This window comes from Phascolarctos cinereus, unplaced genomic scaffold (assembly GCF_003287225.1).
Source record: "Phascolarctos cinereus isolate Bilbo 61053 unplaced genomic scaffold, phaCin_HiC Scaffold_4;HRSCAF=312, whole genome shotgun sequence".
Taxonomy (NCBI): Eukaryota; Metazoa; Chordata; class Mammalia; order Diprotodontia; family Phascolarctidae; genus Phascolarctos; species Phascolarctos cinereus.
In genome coordinates this window covers 502,764,091-502,782,733 of record NW_027555847.1, presented here as the reverse complement: position 1 = coordinate 502,782,733, position 18,643 = coordinate 502,764,091, and the positions used below count along the sequence as shown (strand labels likewise).

The 18,643-nt window shown below is 36.8% G+C and overlaps 1 protein-coding gene across 1 annotated transcript in view; it reads left to right on the top strand.

The window, feature by feature from the left end:
* Window positions 1–3,133: 3,133 nt before the first annotated feature.
* RBBP8 (RB binding protein 8, endonuclease) overlaps window positions 3,134–18,643 on the top strand; it is a 113,285-nt gene continuing 97,775 nt past the window's right edge. Inside the window, exon 1 of the mRNA XM_020968712.2 lies at window positions 3,134–3,302. The gene's annotated coding sequence lies outside the window, so the exon portion shown is untranslated. The remainder of the gene's footprint in view (window positions 3,303–18,643) is intronic.

Here is an 18,643-nt window from a genome sequence, read left to right as displayed (position 1 = left end):
AAATATTGGAGGCAGCTAGCACGTGGGTGTATGTTGTTTACTCTGCGTCACCTTGGGCAAATTACTTAGCTTCCTGGGCTTCAGTTTCTTCATCTATAAAATGAGGGGGAAGGGGAATTGACTAGATGGTCACCCCAGGCTTGTTTCCTTGAGTCTAAAATGAAGGGTTAGGACTAAGTGGCTAAAAATTTACTTCCAGCTATAAATATATGTTCACATGATTGTCCCTACTCCATCAGAGTTTCCATTATTAAAGAAACAGGACATAGGACACAAAATTGTAGGTACATTTTACTGGATGCTTGTTATTTTATTTCTTGGGAGAATGTAAGAGACAAAGAAGGTGGAAAGAAGAAAGAAAATCAAATAGATAAAGGAACAATTTATTGGTGATAGGAGAAGGAAGAAGTATAAATTCAGTAGGGATTGAAATTAGACCTGTAATTTCATTGGTACAGGAAACTCTCAGGTAAGGAAATTTCCAAGCCAGTACAGGTCAGCACCTTCTCTGCAAAATACTGTTATCCCTTCCACATTCTGACTTTCCCCATTGCAGTTTTGATATATGGTGGGTTGGCATAAGAAATTAAATAGGAATTTTGGAGGAGTCTTGAGGAAGCTGCAGCATAAGACATAGAAAAAGTTTAGAAACTCAGAAATGCATAAAATATATGTATAGCATTGTATAATATCAATATATTTTATCTTTTAAGGTACTGTAAGTACCCCATAAAAGAAAAAGAAAAAATTCAGAAAGAAAGAAGTTCTTCTCCAGTACAAAAGGGGGCCCAAAAGATTTTATGTGGATTTTCCAGATTTCGGGGAGTGCCACAACACTAAGCCCTGCAATGTGGAAGGGATAACCGTAGAATCTTAGAGAGGTGCCCAGAGTACTGAAGGGTTAAGCAAATTGTACAGGGTCACACAGTTGGTATCTGCCATTAGCTCAACTTGAGCCCAGCTATTTCTGGCTTCAAGGTCAGTTGGCTATCCATGGTGACATGCTGTCTCTTTATACATATAATACCAGGGTAATTATGCCAGGATAAAAACTAGATTTAAAGTGGACTTCTTCCAAAAAACCAAATTTAATCATTTTTTATCATGAATATTAATGGGAACATTTTAAACTTCTTGATTTCTTATGTATAAAGCTTAAAATAGTATGTTCTAACATCCCACTCTTTTCCTGTTTCTGTTTTCCAGTATGTATCCACATGCATCACTAGGGAGGTCAGCAGGGTAGTTACTCTGAATTTAACATGATTATAAAGGGCTCAGGAAACGTATCAACCCAGAAGCTCTTCCAGTACAATCACCTTCCTAGTGGTTATTGTTTTATTTTAAGTCAGGGACACCAAAACACATGGAGCTAGTGAATGAAGGTGAGGTTTATATCAAGTTCTCCCTGCAGAAGGAGCATTCTTTAGTTAGACTCTTATGAACCTCCACTAATGAAAGACCTAATTATGAAGATGACCTAGAGTAGAGAGTATTAATGTAGCATCTAAGAACTTTCAAAAAATATTTTGATAACTACATTTCAGTATATTGGTTCATTTTGTAATGCTATGTATTTTATTTCATGTGTTTAAAAAACATGATGCTGAGGAACAGTCCATAGGCAGGGGTATGCTGGCAAATGTTTAACAGCCACCTGGGGGTGGGTGGAATGTAAAAAACACTTTTAAGTTTCATCAGCATTATTAACATTTCTTTCACTTTTTTTGAATCTAGAAATCAACAAGTATTAAGTCCTAATTTTTGAGGTCTGAATGCTCACACTCAAAATTTAATAATCAGCTGTCTCCTCCAGTTTAATTAAGCTCCAGCACAGCCCTATCTTCACTGGACTGACCTAAGGGTTCCCAACACAAAAAAAGATTAAGAACCTCAGACCTAGAGGGATTCTTGATGGCTATGCCAGCAGGGAACATAGTCTAGCATGACCTGTCAAGCTGGGACAACTTCAAGTAGGGCTCTGGCAAATAGGATCTATTCAAGTAGGTAGCCTTGGTAATTTTCAGCCTAACTAAATTTTCAGAGGCTTATCATCAGAAAGCTGTCCACCAGGTAGTGAACATTTTTGGGACATCCTGTATACGTCTTATATAGTTTTTATGTATCCTATGGGATACATATAACTTGACTCCCACCACCACCACACACACAGGGTGTCCCAAAAGTTTTGTGCAGTTTTAAACTTTAAATTCTTGCCTAGAATGCAAAAATTTTGCCAGTATGGATCTGATAGAACATGGAGGCCATGTGAGAAGACAAGGAAGATTACACATATCTGCACGTGGTTGATCACTCGGAACTCCATTTCCACAACTGCTTCTAGGTCATTTGGAAACTGGAGACTTTGGGAATTAAATAGATTTGAGTTCTCTCATATCTACTGGGGTGGGGACGGGGGTTGCTTTGATTTGGAATTCCTATGCAAAGGATCCCAAACAGAAGCCAGCTGGGAGGAAGAGGAAGAACAACTGAAGACTCTTGGGCCAGTCCAGATCTCTCAGAGTCCCTAAAAACCAGGCCAGATCTCTCCCTACAAGGCTGGGCTAGAACCAAATATGTCACAAGGGGGACAAGGATGGAGGCAGGAAATTAATAGTCATCCATTTCGCTGAATGTTTTTTTTTCCTCTCTAAATTTTGGAGTACCTATTTCAGGGGACTCTAATCACCTTGGAGCTCTAGACTATTTTTAAATGTCATGTAACTCAGAGGCTGTAGACCACTAGCTTTAACTAAAATAAAAGTTTACAACAATGGGACATTGCCGTACTTGACAGAGCTCTATCTCTCCCACTCCCTCCTTCTCTCTGTGAATTATTTTGCTGGAGGCTACAACATTCTAGCTGAGGAGTTTGTTGGGAGTGGACTGGGAGGCGTGAATAATTCACCATCTATGAAGCTGAGCTGAGCTGAGCCGCTGCAGCATGTTGGGCTAGCCTTTGATGCAGACTGGTTGAACAGGTTCTGGGTCTACTGAAGAACCAGTTTGACTGGCCTGTTATGCCAACAAATTCTGGTATGAGTCCATGTTCCACAGACTGTAGAAACCTGCCCAGCCAGTTAAATGAAAGGCATATTAGGTTATCCATTGCAAGCTGAATATATCTTAGATGCAGGAGACCTCCTGTGCACAGCAGTAGTTTCTTAGCATTCTCTAGTGTGGTCCAGAGTGGTGGCTTCCTCCACTGATTTTATGTTTAAAGTTTATAGCTTCAGGGAAAGTCAGTAAAGTATTCTCTACCCTTGACCAAGAGCAGAAATTTTCTAAATAAAAACTGAAGGGTAAGTCAATTTATTTTCTATATTTCTCTATTTTCTGTGCATTCTGAAAAATGCTTATGAAATTATACTTAGTGTTTGATATAATGCACTAATTTTTTCCCTTAAATTTAAGCAGGCTAGATATTAATATTTTTATTACAAAAATACTAGATCTTGTATCTATTTATTGGTTAGCTTAAATTAAGACAATTTGGTATAGAATGGACTTCTTGTTTTTTGCTATAATCTTACAAAGCTGTCATTTTAATTGATCTGGAGAGAACAAGTTCATTAATATTCAACATCTAATGTTTAAACCTTAAGAAGTTACCCATTTCTCTGATAAGGATATTTAACTATAAGTATGTCCACAGGACATATGCATGGATATGTTCCTATTAAATCCAAGCTATCACAGCAATAATTTCAAAAAATGTTTACAGCAGAAAAAAAATGTTGGTTTACTTGTGAATCATAAGCACACCTACAAGAACAGTTGTTCCTAGTTAGAAAAATTAAAGAGTGTGAAAAACAAAGGCTGTGGAATCTGGTAACTGATTAACTATTAGAACTCAAAAGCACTTGCTGAGCTGAATAGAAAGGAATGAAGACAGGTTTTGTCATGCCTGTTAGGTCTGAAAAACTCTTTAGATTAAAAAAAATGAATCTTTCTGTCAACTGTATTATAGTAAAAACTTATCCTGTTCCCTCTTCCCTTTTATAGCAGCCAGTTTGTTTAGTAGATATTGTCACTATTCAGGAAACTAACAGTTACCATCTTTTACTTTATTTTGATTTAGTGAATGGTAGAGCTCTTTCCCCCCTAGCCATTTATATGAAACAGGATTGAATATCTTCAATGGTTTATGCATTGATCTAAGAATCTGAAGTCCTACAACATGCAATATTTAAGCAAAGTATTGTCTAGATGTGAAGGAAACAGTTACCTTTAGTATGTCTTGGCAGAACCTTGACTCAAATTGGAGATCATTAAATAACTCTTGTTCTCCCTGTATGGAAGGGATGTTCTCTACTATTAAGGGGACAACAAAGAGATCTCATTTGTAAGGTCTGAAAAATGAACATGTTGTTTAGGTATGAGATACTTCCATTTCTGGAGAGGAAACCTTTGGTTACCTTTTCATCTTCTAATTCTATATATATGACTTTTGAGAAACTAACTCTCAAAAGATGCTATGTTTTGTTTTTCTTAATTTTGGAGGCAATGGGGGTTAAGTGACTTGCACAGGGTCACACAACTAGCTAGTAAGTGTATGAGGCTAGATTTGAACTCAAGTCCTCTTGCCTCTAGGGCTGGTGCTCTACCCACTGCGCCACCTAGCGGCTCTAGACATTATGCCAAATGAACTGGTGGATTCAGTTAGCAAAAAAAAAAAATCAATTCAATGAAAATTTTTCTTCATTGAAATTTTGGTCATATGGATGAAAATTTCTAGTTGACAGAATTTTTCACTTTTCAATTCAATACAATAACATTTGTCTAGAATGTATGGATCACCAGAGAGTACCCCGGTTTGGGTGCTTTTTGTAGAAAGTAATTTAATTCCTTAGAATATGCTCTTTTAAGCAGTATAGTGACATGGTATCTAAAACACTACTTAGAATAATAGATTTTGAGCTGGATAAGATCTTGAAGGTCATTTAGTTTAGCTTCCTCATCTTCCAGAAGGGGAAACTGAAGCTCAGAGAGGTAAAGCGATTTACCCAAGGATACAAAATAGTAAGTACCAGAGCACTGAACCTGGGTTCTCTGGCCCCAAACACTGCCTTCCTCATTCAGGAGTACCACTTCATTCTATTTTTCATGTTTATGGTCTAAAGAATATTTGGGAACTAGCTTTGGTTTATGTTGTATCTCAGGTTTAATTTAGAGCCCAAATTTCAAATCTAAATCTTATAACTCTAAATTCTCTATAATTATTTTCATTTTTTTGATGGCATATTTCAAATGAAAGAAACTAGGCTGTTAAAATATCTATTACTCATAGCTTGTTTAATGGTCCTTTTTATTAGTTATTTTGGAGCATTTAAAATAAAATTGATCATGTAATCTTTTAAAAATACTTAAAGACATGAGATCTCTGAATGAATCCATTGTATATAGATAGCTATGTGCATGTTCATATATGTATATGTATATATGTATATGTGTATATACACACACACACACACATGTTCCAAAATGTCTCTGCCTAGACAATTTCCCAGATGGAATCATTTTTTCCTTCAACTGTTCTCCATATCTTGAAAAGTTGCATTTTCCCTAACTCATGATTGCTTATTAATTTTTCTTCTAAAAGGACTTAGAATTAAGCACTGCAATGCTGGAAGAGACCTTAGAGATTAACCTCTACTTCAACACCCTTATTTTATAGATGAAGAAATAATAATGACTCTGGCTTATATAGTGTTCCATAGTTTATAGAGGACTTCTTTCCCAACAGCATTATAAAGTGTGCGGCGCAAATACGATTATCTTCATTCTATGTATACTGAAACTGAGGACTGCAAAACTAGTCTTGGAACCCAAGACTTCAATTCACAGTCCAGTATTTTCTCAACATCATCAAGCAAGTCCTTAGCGGTTTTCCCCCTTGCCCCCCATACTAATTGTTATACTAGAAGTCCAACTTAAGCTTGTTATTTAAGATATATCCATAAGAACGAAAATATGTTACGTTCACTGCACTTCGTAAGATGGTGGATCAGTTTGTTATCAGCTCATTTCCATTAGTTTGGTAAAAAATTATATTTAAAATATAGTGCTTTACAACTGTATAGCATACATACCTGTTGATATTGTTGTTGAATCATTTTTCAGTCATGTCCAACTCTTCTTCACCCCACTTGGGATTTTCTTGGCAAAGATACTGGAGTGGTTTGCCATTTCCTTTTCAGGTCATTTGCAAATGAGGAAACTGAGACAAATATGGTTAAGTGACTCACCTAGCGTCACACAGCTAGTAAGTGTCTGAGGTCAAATTTGAGCTCAGGTCTTTATAACTATAGGTCCAGCACTGTATCCACTGTGCCACCTAGCTGCCCCAGCTTGTATACCTATATTATCCTCAATTGATCTTCAAAAGAACCCTATAAAATACTATAGATTCTCCATTGTAAATATAAGAAAAGTGAAGCTCAGAGAGATCACAAAACTTGCCAAGGCCACAGAGTTAGCTGGTAGGTAGCAGAGTTTGGACTGGAACCCATGTCATCTCACTCTAGGTTGAAGGTTCTTTCTACTATTACACACTTCCCTGGCCTCCCAGTTCCTTTTTATAATGTCTTCAGTTAACCTCCTCAGGGCATTTTACTTCTCATAATCTAAATTTCTAATGCCATTGTAAGATTTTGCCACAGCAGCAAAGTCTATCTGCTGCTATCATTTTTCTTGTTTATGTAATGGGGGCAAAGACGTGAGTATCCTATAATCTATGACACCTTAGGCCATTTGAAGTGAGCCATCTGTTCTGAAGATCAGGGGGCCATGGAAAGGGAGACTCATCTGTTTGCCCTCATTATAACAGGGATAGGGACCTGCGATGTCATTAGTACAGAGAACTCCTGGGTGAGCAAACTCTCTTTACTAAGGCAGGTCAACAAGATCAGCTTTAACTCTTTACTCTCAGTCATCCCACATATACAATCAGTTGTCAATCCTTGTCATTTCTACTTCTACAACATCATTTGCACACATTTTTTTTCTCTATTCCCAATACACAGCCTAGTGCAGGCCTTCACCATCTCTTTCTAGTTGGTCTTCCTGCCTCAGGTCTCTCCTTATTCCAATCCTTCCTCTAGACAGCCACAAAAGTGGTTTTCCTATTGCACAATTGCAGTGGCCACACCCCAGTAAAATGATCTCAACAGACAGGCTAAACCAGATGGAGGGTAACTGACAAGTCCTAAACCCATTGGAAAGGTAGGGGGATGTCTACCCCAAGCAAGTGAAGCCGCCTCCCTGTGGAATGGGTGGATGAGAACAATTTGTTCCAACAGTCATGAAGGCAGTTGAAGCAGACACTGTGGAGTGCTTAGAGCTTGGTCAGACATCGAAGACACCAAGGTCACCTGCTGTATCACCAGGCCATAGCCAATCATCTTGAGTTTGTCTTGCCACTGTACTTCAAGGACTCTGGAAGAGAAAGTAAGGATGATGACTTTGGGCAATTCTGCCTCCCTTAAATCCAATACATGAGCAAGTCAAGACGTCATCCTGTGATGTCACTGGTCCTCTTTGAAAACAAATGAAAAACAATCACAAATATAAACTCCTCTGACATTTAAAGCAGTCCCCTCTACACTATGTTTTAGCCAGATTATCCTTCTTGCTATTACTTTCACATTCTATCTTCTATCTCCATGAGTTTGCACTGGCTGCCCTCATGCCTGGAGTGGGCTCTTTCATCTCTGTCTCTTGTAGTCTCTGGTTTCCTTCAAAATAGCTCAAGTGCCACCATTTACATAAGGCTCTTCCTGGTCTCCAACTCCTGGTGCTTCCCCATTATCTTGTATTTGTTTTGTTTGTGTTTTGCATATAAATTTTTATGTGTGTGTGTGTGTGTGTGTGTGTGTGTGTGTTCATGTTGTCTCCCTGTGGAAATATAAGCTCTTTGATGACACAGGCTGTTTCGCTTTGCTGTTGTCTTTGCACTATGAAAGCTTAATACAGTGCCTGGCACATAGTAAGAGCATAATCAGTGTTCACCAATTAACTGTTTTATTACATGCCTGAGTGCTTTGTCTAGGCGGGATGGTTTTAAACTCATTCTAAGCAAACGCTTCAGAAACATCATTAAACACTGTATTTGATCTGACTTACATTATTTACATAAAGCACGGGCTCAAAACTTGAAAAGACCTTAGAGGTCATATAATTCAACCTTCACTTTACTACAGAGGAGACTGAGGCCCAAAAAGATGGTGTGACTTGTCCAAAGTCGCACTGATTGATAGAAAGTAGAACAACTACCAAAGTCTCCTGACTTCTAATCCACTATTTTTTCTATCATACTTCACTTCTACTCAATTTATAGTTTGCAATAAAAAAGCCAAACATAAAGTGACTTAAACTTTGACTTCTGCATTTTTCACAGAAATATAAGTATGGCTAGGTCCCTATTAGTACAAATAATGAATCTCCCTGAAGTGGTTGCATGTATTCCAATTTGCACTATTTGAAGTTATAATTATGTAAAATGTGGTAACTGGTTCCAGCCCAATGGAAATATGCAGGACAAATTCAAATAATGTGACCACTTCAAGGGATTCATTATCAGCACTAATCTGGGATTAAAACAACTGACTACTTCATTATGTACTTAGTAAAGAAACTGGTTGGCTGCTTAACTAATAACTAAGCATTAAAAGATTTCATTACGGAAAGCATATTTGACTTCAACAAATTTGTAACTGGAAAAACTATCCAAGTCTCTTTTCCATGTCCCCAAATAAGATTTAAATCAAAGAATTTCTTGCTAAACTAAGTTTGTACACAAGGGGTAGAATTTTACAGGTTTAGAAACAAAGAAACAAACGGCCTGAATCTATAAATCATTATTTTAAACAAATGCTATTTTCTAATTTATCCTTTCCAAGTTTAAGAAATACTTCTAAAGAACTACCTTTTTGAAGTGCTCAGATAGCTGTCCTATTAAAGAAGAAACATACATTCAAAATTAATAGGTAGAAGTACTATACCACCTTTTAATATGAAGCTAAATAATTTTTAAATGAATCTAGATATATCTCAATGAAAATTATAATCTATCTAAAATAATAATCTTTTGCATTTAAATAAATACATAGAGCCATATGTACATATACATATGTATATGTATATCTCAGTGCACTAGAAAGAGGAAACACAAAACTCAGTTTCTCCTTTATGTACCTAATTTATTACAATGCTCCAGGCAAGTCACAGCCTTTCTAGGCCTCACTTTCATAGACTCATATGTATTTGGAACTGGAAAGTACCTGTGAGAGAGGGTTGAACTAGAATCATTCTTTCTTTCTTTCTTTTCTTTCTTTCTTTCTTTTTTTTTTGCCTTTTGGTGAGGCAATTGGGATTAAGTGATTTGCCCAGGGTCATACAGCTAGTAAGTCTGAGGCCAGATTTGAACTCAGGTCCTCCTGACCCCAAGGCCAAAGCTCTATCTACTGAGCCACCTTAGCAGCCCCTATAATCATTATTTCTAAGACTCCATACTATAGAGTCAATAAATATGTACTTTCAACATGAGTAGTAAGGCTATATAAATTCAGGATAAAGAAAAATTTCATTTTAAGGCATGAATTATATTATTTGGCAGTCTATATTGTTATAGGGCCCAACTCTAATGTTTCAACATGGCGTGATGTGACCCTCGTTTTTCAAAAGTATGCCAGTAAAATGCAAGGTCTTGACTGCCAAACTGGAAAGTCTTTGGGTATGGGCCTGGTGTTAGACTATATGTCTACTTTTTAGGAACCTGCTTTTGTTCCAGTATGAAAAGGCTTGTCACAAGAAGGTTGAAAATTTTGGCCACTTGGTGAGTTTTTGGTGGGAAAGGCCCCAAAGGCCCCATGCAATTCATGAAGATTATATGTAAACATATTACACATAATATGTGACCAAAAACTATTCCTGTGGAGAGAGCACTCACATGTAAGGACATGGTGCCACAAGTAAAGAAAGGGACCATATGTATTGAGGGAAGAAGAAGGAGAAGAAAGAGGAAGAAGGGGGACAGGAGGAAAAGAAGGAAGAAGAGGAGACAGAAGATGACAAGAAGAAGAAGGAGGAGGAGGAGGAGGAGAAGGAAAAGAAGAAGAAGAAGAAGAAGAAGAAGAAGAAGAAGAAGAAGAAGAAGAAGAAGAAGAAGAAGTAGAAGAAGAAGTAGAAGAAGAAGTAGAAGAAGTAGAAGAAGAAGAAAAAGAAGAAGAAAAGAAGAAGAAATAGCATCCCATAATTTCTGCTTGAATTGACAATTTGGGTCTCCAGAGGACAGCTAACTACTCTCAGGGTTCCAGAGGTAACTCTAGGGTTTGGGGGGAATATGTTAGATTTAAACATTTAAAATTTTCCATTTATTTAGTTATTTTTCAAAAAGCTGAGATAATTTACTTTTTGTCTTGTATAGTTTTCTTTTATGATTTCTTAAAAAACAGCTCTGAAAAAAACAGGCTTTAAAAAGGCCCATTGTGTTTCAAATGGAGCTACTTAACTATACTTTAAACCCAAATCACTCTAGCTTTCATTGAATGGCCAACAACAGCCCCCAGCCCAAGCCTCTGTGGCTCATCCTTTAAGTTTTGATGGCTTAGAATGAGTGTAAATAGCAATTGTTTTCTATTCTGGCCAGAAACTTTGAGGGTCTTCCCCTCCCAGACTGATTTTTTTTCTTTTTCTTCCTTTTCTTTCTTTCTTTTTTTTAAGACAATTGGGGTTAAGTGACTTGCCCAGGGTCACACAGGTAGTAAGTGTCAAGCGTTTCGTCTAAGGCCAGATTTGGACTCAGGTACCCCTGACTTCAGGGCTGGTGCTCTATCCACTGCACCACCTAGCTGCCCCTTCATTTCCTTTTTTGACAAGGTTACTAAAACCAGTAAATGAGGAGAATGTTGTGGATACAGTTTGTCTTGCTTTCTGTAAAGCTTTTGACAAAGTATCTCATACCATTATTGTGGAAAATATGGAGAGATAGGCATTAGATTATGATATAATCAAATGGATTCAAAACTGTTTGTATAACTGGACTCAAAGAATAGTTACAATGGTCCAATCACAATATTGCAGAAAGTCTCCAATGACATATCCCAGGGATCTCTACTTGGTCTTGTGCCATTTAACATTTTTATCACTGTCTTGGATAAGTGCATACATGGCACACTCATCCAATTTGCAGATGACACAAAAGTAGGAGGGATAACTAACACAAAGATGACAGAGTCAAGATCCAAAATGATCTTCACAGGTTAGAGACTTAAACTGAATCTAATAAGATAAAATTCAATGTCTTGCATGGGGACAAGAAAATCAAATATCAAATTCTCAAGCATAAAGTGAGAAAGGTAGGATTAGATAGCAGCTGTTCTGAAAGAGATCCAGGAGTCTTGGTGGACTGCAAGCTCAATATGAGTCAGCAATGTGACACAGTAGCCAGGATTGTGTTCATTCCTTGGCAACACAATTTAAGGGCACTGAGAAATCAGAATGTCCAGAGGAGGGCAAGCAGGTGAAGGGCTTTGAGTCCTTGTTGTAACAGAATTAATTGAAGAACGAAACACGTTTAGCCTGGAGAAGAGCAGGGAGGGACATAGCAGCTATTTACATGTATATGAAAAACTCTCTTTGAGGTGGAACCAGATGTGTACTGTTTGGCCTCAAAGAGCAGAACCCAGAAGCAAAAGGCAGAAGCTGCAAAGAGGCATATTAGACTTCATGTTAAGAAAACATTTTAATAATTAGATATTAGATTTAATAATTAAGAGTTATGCAGCAAAAATGGAACAGGCTGTCCCCAGAGGTAGTGGATTTCCATTCCTTGGAAGTCTTTAAGTAGAGACTACTTGACAACTTACCAAGTATATCATAGTGGAGAGTCTTTTCAAGCATGGTTTGGACTAAATGGCCCTTGAGGTACCTTCTAATTCTCAAATTTTGTGATTTTATATAGAAAATGCTTTATAAAACTAAGAATGCTATGTGAATATTAGCTATTATTGTTGTTATATGTAATAACATCTAAATTAATAAGGAAAATTGACTGAATTTTTAAAAGATATAGATAGTAACAATAATTATAGGAGACAGCTGGGTGGATATAATAGAAAAATAAAAAAGGAAAATATAGAATTGGCAAAATTGCTGGAAAAAATAGAGTGGAAAGACTTATGGTATCTTTTGAATAGGAACATTAAGGAATATACTTTTTTTTCAGCACCACATGGCATCTTTACAAAAGCAGAGCATTTACTAGGGCTCAGAGAAATGATAAATAAATGCAAGAAAGCATAAACACTAAATACATTTTATAAGCCTTGACAAAATTAAAATTATAATCAATCCAGAGAACAAAAACAAAAGATACAGACTTAATGGAGACTTCATACTGAAATACTAATCAGTGATTGGATCAAAGAATAAAACCAAAGAAAAACAAATACTACACAACAAAGAATGATAATGATTAGAGAATATATCAACATTTTGGGGATACAGCTAATGCAGACCTTGAAAGAAAAGTATATCTTTGATTGCATATAAGAAGAAAATAGAAAAAGAGATGATTATTAAACTGAGGTTACAATTCAAATACTAGAAAATCAACAGATAAACTCAAAAAGCACAAAAGAAGAATTCTTAAAAATTAGAAGAGAAATAGCTAAAATGAAAAAAGCTTTAGAACTGATGAACAAAAATCTTTAGTTAGTCTGATTAAAAAGGAGAGAGGAAGAACAAATTAACAAAAGAAAAAATAAATAAGGCAAAAATCACAACATAGAAGAAATGAAAAGAAATATCAGGACCCAGCATACAATTATATGCCTAGAATTTAAAAGAGAATTGAAAGATTATTTATAAAAAATAATGTACCCCAATTCAAAGAACATTAAATAGAGATCTTAAACCACCCAGTTTCAGAAAAGGAAACTGAACTAGCCATAAAGGAACTACCAAAGAAAAACATCACTGGTCTACATGGATTCACAGGAGAACTATATAGGTTTTAGAGAAGAATTCTATCGAACTTGTAAAGAACCACTAATACATATGTCATACAAATTACGCACATAAGGTCTTACTACCTAAATCAGGAAAGAGTAAAATTAAAAGAACTACAGACCAACATCATTAATGAACAGAGATTCAAATTTTTAAAATAAATTTCTTGCAAAAGGACTATGGTAATAGATCTGTCTAAAAACAATTGTTCACTATGACCAAGTGAGATTTGTATCAGGGATGTAAGGAGGGTTCAAGGGCAGCTAGGTGACATAGTGGATAGGGTGCCTGGCCTGACAACAGGAAAACTCATCTTCCTAAGTTCAAATCTAGCCTCAAACTCTTACTAGCTGTGTGACTCTGGGCAAGTCACTTGCACCTGTTTGCCTCAGTTCCTCTTCTGTAAAATGAGCTGGAGAAGGAAATGGCAAACCACTCCAGCCAAGAAAACCCTAAATAGGGTCACAAAGAAGCAGGCATGACTGAAATGACTAAACACATACGTACACAAAAAGGAAGGTTCAACATTAGGAAAATAATTAAAATAATTATATTGCAACTAAAAATACACCATTGGGGGAAAAATAGGAACCACAATGATTTCATGACATCTTGATGGACTACTAGCATAGAAATCCCCCAACCACCTGGTGGTCTAATCATGAAAAGTAAGGAAAAATAAAATATAACAAACTATGTAAAGTGGATATTCTTATCCATTGTTCTAAAAACTATTCATTGTCGTCCTAGGATAAGAGACACCTGTAGATAGCTTTGCTTAACCCTGCAGTTTTGTCTAAAAGGACTTCTTTCACAGTTGTAAAAATATTTGGTCACCTCATCTAATCTCTTGCCCTTGAATAGAGAATGTCTTATTATGATAACAAATCCTGCCAGCTGCAAGGCAAGTATGAAGTGCCCCAGAAGTCCCACTTTTTTCCCTTAAATGATTTTCCCTTTCTCTACCACTCTTTCTCCTTTGAAAGGCTGCTGCAAAATGCTGCTGATAGACTATGTACTCTAAGTGAGCCTGAAAAGTTAGAAAAACTATGTCTGCATCCTAGGAAAGTTGAAGCTGCTATCAGCAGTCTTCCTTAGCATGCAAATACACTTTTTTGCTTTCCGTTTGAACTCTTATCTTTGATGCAAAAACATTGGACCCCCTCTTCCAAGAGGCCTCATCCTTCTCAGTTGAGAGAATTCCCTAACAACCTCAGACAGCTTAATATCAATAGATTCAGGAAAAAAGCCTTTGACAAAATACAACACTCTTTTATGCTAAAAAAATATCTTGCAAAATATGGGCGTGGGTGGGACAATTTTTAATATAATAAAAAGTATATACCTACAGGGAAAAGTCAGGATTATTTGAAATGGTAAAACACAAAGAAGGGTAAATATTTAAGTTAAGAAATATTCATACACTATTGAATTGAATTTGGATTGTCCAGATTTTGCTTTCTGGTCTGAGAGCTATTTAAACAATGTATCAGCATTTCATTTGACTACTTCATGTAACATGGAAGACTATCCTAGAACTTGGCTGATAGGACAAATGTTAAAAAAAAGATCCTTAGTTCCTGTGCAATAATACAAGTGTCTTCCTCCCCCTCCCCTCCAAGTTTTACTTGTCTAGGTGTGGTGGATGTTTACATCTTCGATATGAATGACATGCTGTTCTTGTTCCACCAGTAAAGCTTAAGTGGGAAAGTTTAATGAAATTCTCAACAGTTCCCTGCAATCATAACTTAGATTTTAATACTGGAACTAGATCCAAATGAGTAATCCTAAACCACATTTCCTTAGGGGAAGAGCCAAGTGATTATGAAAAAGCAAATAAGAGTTAGAGGAAGACTTCCTTTTTATCATATGCTCTTGACTATGGCATGTCATCTCACTGGGTTAAGAACTCAGTGTTACTAAAACCAAGGTTTAGTCCACAGGTGGCTTGGCTAGTTTCAATCCATTCCATAACCACAGGCTTAATCTAGGGTGTACCTTTGATCAGAAAATGAACCGAGAAAGAGTTGGTGGGTGCCCTAATGCAAATCAATCATCACTACTGGGAAACAACTTAAAGCATAGTTCTATTGACCATATTAGTAATGTCATTTTTATTTACAAATGTAGCATATTATTAATATAACTTTTTGGTCCACACAAAAGAAACTTCCAAGAGTTTAGTTTTCTAGGAATGACTCTAAAACAGTGACTTTGGGTGTCACTTGAGTTTTTTTTTTCATCTCATATGACATTAATATAGTCAAATATTTTTCTCTATTTTGTAATCAACAATTTCTCTGAATTTTAGCTTATTAGCTACATTATCAAAAATAAATTTGTCAAGAAATTTACTAGGCTATTTCCACAAACCCAGTTTTTTTTCATACAAGTATAAAGCCAAAAAACCTGCCTTTGCTTGCTAGGTTTGATCTATTCCCACAAAACCTGAGAGGCACTGAAACTTGATCTTCTGTGAGAAAGTTATTTTCTGATGTTCTACAATTAACAGCAAATGATCACCTCCTAAGTTTGTTTACTAGTTGTTAAGGTGCTGAACCATAGTACATTATATTAGTTAACATGTAATCTGAAAGTACTGTTATTTCTAACACTAGTCTCTATGGTTTTATCTACTTATAAAGGAAATATAGTGTTTACAACTTAATGAAAAGAAATTGACCACACTGAAGTCTCTTGGACTCAGTTTAAGAGCATTTAGTTAATATCTCTGAAAACTTATTTATATCACAAGGGACAGAGCCTAATAAGACCATATTATAAACAAGGCACAAGTAGTTAGATGAAAAATAGAAAAACTGAACATCTTCTGCATAGATGTTCTTTATTATTTTATTTAAGTAACTATCATATTTGCTCACAAAATTGATGCAACTTTTAAAAAGATGGTTGGGAAAAGCTATACTAAAAGAGCCACAATTTGTTTGGTTATTTGAAGTGATGTTAAAATAAGTTCCATAAATATCTTCCAGGGGTGGGGAACCTGCAGCCTCAAGGCCACATGTGGCCTTCTAAATCCTCAAGAGCAGCTCTTTGACTGAATCCAAACTTCACAGAACAAATCTCCTTAATAAAAGAATTTGTTATGTAAAACTTGGACTTAGTCAAAAGGCTGTACTGAGGCCATAGAAAGCCACATGTGGCCTTGAGGCTGAAGGTTCCCCACCCGACCTTTAATAAATACTTATAAATGGGTAAGAGATAAGACATAGGGTACAAGACTGCTACAAGTTAGCTATGTAAAGCACATTCCATTGTGCAGTGCCGGACATCTAGAACTTACCCTCACAAAGAAATAAAAATCACCAATTTTTACCAACTTTCCCATACATTTTAAGATCCAGATCAGATCCCTGCTAATATATGACTTCTCTTTCACCCTGGGAGTTGAGTATTTCAGAAGATAAAGGTATATGAATGATTTTTAATTACTTAGAACAACCTGTGACAAATTGGCATATTAGTTTCTTTCATCTCGAGGGTGAAGGATTTCGATTAGAGTGCCTCTCTTAGAGTTCTGAGGATCAGCCACCGCAGCCCAAACAAGAACAAAGAACTTAACTTCTAGATCAGTACACTGGTAACCTCCAGAGAGGCCCTAAGCTGGGCCAGAGGGGATTGAGGATTCTAGAGCCTAAAACAACTCATAACAATATTCCTTGGAAGGCTTCTGCTCTAATAATACCAGCAAGTCTACCAAGCCACTGAGCTCAAAACTCAACTGTTTGGCAGAATCAACAACTTGATACAGCTGAGAAGGCCTTGTCCGATCTTCTTACGCTTTCCCATGTATTCTACCTGCCCCTTTGCTATCACTCACTCAAAACACTCCATTTCTTTACTCCGAGTATTCTTACTGGCTGTGCCTCCCAAGTCCCTCCTCATCAACATCTCCTGGCTTTCCTGACCTGCTTCAAGTACTACTTTTTGCAAGAAGTCTTTCCCTCAATGCTAGTGCCTGACCTCTTCTGGAAGGACAAGGCACTAGCATTAGTGCCTTTTTACTTCCAATTTCAGGGCAGGTAGGTGACACAGTGAATAAAGTGCCAGGCCTGGAATCAGGAAGACTTGTCTTCTTGAATTCAAATCTGGCCTCAGGCATTTACTAGTTGTGTGACCCTGAGCAAGTCACTCAAATCCTGTTTGCTTCAGTTTCCTCATCTGTAAAATGAGCTAGGGAAGGAAATGGCAAACCACTCTACTTCTTTTGCCAAGAAAACGCCAAATGGGGTCACAAAGAATTGGACATGTGATAACTGAACAACAAAAATTTCCAATTTATCCTGTATATATGTGTGTGCATAGCTGTTTGTCTAGCATGTTGTCTTTCCCATTAGAATGCGCTATCTTTGAAGGTGGGGATTTTTTCTGCCTTTCTTTGTATCCCCAGTGCTTAGCACAGTGACAGGCACATAGTAAGCACTTAATAAATACTTATGGACTTGAACTGACTTGAAACTGACTCTAGCTACAGAAACACTAGTATTTGTTGTTAGTTTGTACTCAGTTATCAAACATTGCTTGCATTCCTTTGAGGGCGAGCAAAGAAGTTCAGGAAAAAACAGCTTCTTTTTTTTTCTTTTTACCATTATTAGTATACACACACATATATATCTATATCAATATACATTTAAATTTTCATATAAGCAAGCCAACAGAGTGAGCATCTAGGATTTGTTCAAACAACATAAGCACCAATGAAAGCATCTCCATACAACTCTGTTAATATCGTTAGACAGACTAAGAGCACTCCATTCAGTTTCATACCTACCCAATATGGGGCCTCTGAAATCAGACTAACATCCGAAGGGCTGATTAATTATGTCTTACTATGTAAACATTTCTGAGGTGTGCAAGAATACAGAGACCACGATAAGTATGCTTCTGGTTAGTAATCACTTTCAGTCATTCATTACTCAGCTACTTAAGAGATTCTATCTGATGATACATCTCGAACAACTTATTAAAATTAAAAAGAAACTGAAAAAGCAGACCAAGCTTGCAAAAGGGCTTCTTCTTTGTGTATTTGTGAGATGTCTCCTATAAAACCAAGCATGAAGGGTGTTCCACTGTAAGTGATGTGCACATGAGACAGCTAGAGGAAAATCATATCTTTATGTTTCAAAACCATTTCACATTTGCTCAACCATCAGATATGTACTGAGTACCTGCAATGTTAAAGACACTGTGCTTGATATAAAGCAGCACAGTATATAACCAGTACAGAGCTTGCTGTATTATCTCCACCTATGACATACAACAGTCAGTCAACAAGCATTTTTAAACACCTAGTATGTGTCAGGCACTGTGCTAAGTGCTTAATATGGGAATAAATGTTTATAGAGTGCCTTCTATGTACCAGGCATTGTGCTAAGTGCTATCTCATATGAGACTCACAACTCCACAAAGTAGGTGCTTTTATTAGACTCATTTTACCCTTGAGGAAACTCAAGCAAACAGAAGTTAAGTGACTTGCCCAGGCTCCCATAGCTAAGTATCTGAGGCCAGATTTAAAGTCAGGGCTTCCTGACTCCAGGTCCAGCACTCTATCCACTGTGCCACCAACTGCTTCTAGTCCTCTGCCTTTATATAAAGAAAGGCAAAAATAGTT